General features: G+C 30.0%; 1 protein-coding gene across 1 annotated transcript in view; it reads left to right on the plus strand.

Moving 5' to 3' along the window:
- LOC119593577 (G protein-coupled receptor kinase 2-like) overlaps positions 1-734 on the plus strand; it is a gene marked incomplete at its 5' end in the record, with an annotated part of 13,324 nt that overhangs the window by 276 nt on the left and 12,314 nt on the right.

Here is a 734-nt window from a genome sequence, read left to right on the forward strand (position 1 = left end):
ACAATACTGTGATTTTATATGGAGTGGTAAAGTTGTCATGTCACTTTGCCATAGTAACAAGGCACTATCTTTAAACAAAATTTACTTGCACTGTTGTGTTGGTGAGAGTATACGGTTAATATATTTAAAGATATTAGAAATACTAGAATTTGTTAGACTGTTGTATAATTGGTGTTACACGTCATATTTTAAGTAATTTGCCTTTGGCCGTAATATTTTAACATAATATAGCTGTGGAGAAACTTGTGTTAGACTTCAGTCATCTTTTAAGAAATAAATTAATGTGCCTCTTAACCAAGTCAAATTAGATTCCTTCACTTGATGATCTTGTTTGAGGTTCATATAAAATTTGATCCCAAAATATCCTAATGTGATGGGGTTTTAGAATTTTTTTTTTATTTAATGTTAAACGTTTAATATAAGGGCCCCATCTTGATGAGGTATAAAGAACAGACATTCTAAGTAAAAGTTCAACTTTGATTTTTTTTTTTACATTTTTCTTACCCAAGATATCAACAATTAAGTATTTTGTGCATAGTTTGATAAAAACATTGTCATCAAGTTTGCCATAAGTAAATATGATTTATGAATTTTTGATAGCTTAGAGCAAGAGCTGGTAAAGAAACCAACACAAACTCCAGAGTCTGCATATTTTATTTCAGGGATGGGTATGAAAAGAATGCTCCTGAAATATTTAAAGGCAATGCTGAAAAGTTATTCTTGGTTAAGGAACC

Source organism: Penaeus monodon, chromosome 32, assembly GCF_015228065.2.
Source record: "Penaeus monodon isolate SGIC_2016 chromosome 32, NSTDA_Pmon_1, whole genome shotgun sequence".
Classification (NCBI taxonomy): domain Eukaryota; kingdom Metazoa; phylum Arthropoda; class Malacostraca; order Decapoda; family Penaeidae; genus Penaeus; species Penaeus monodon.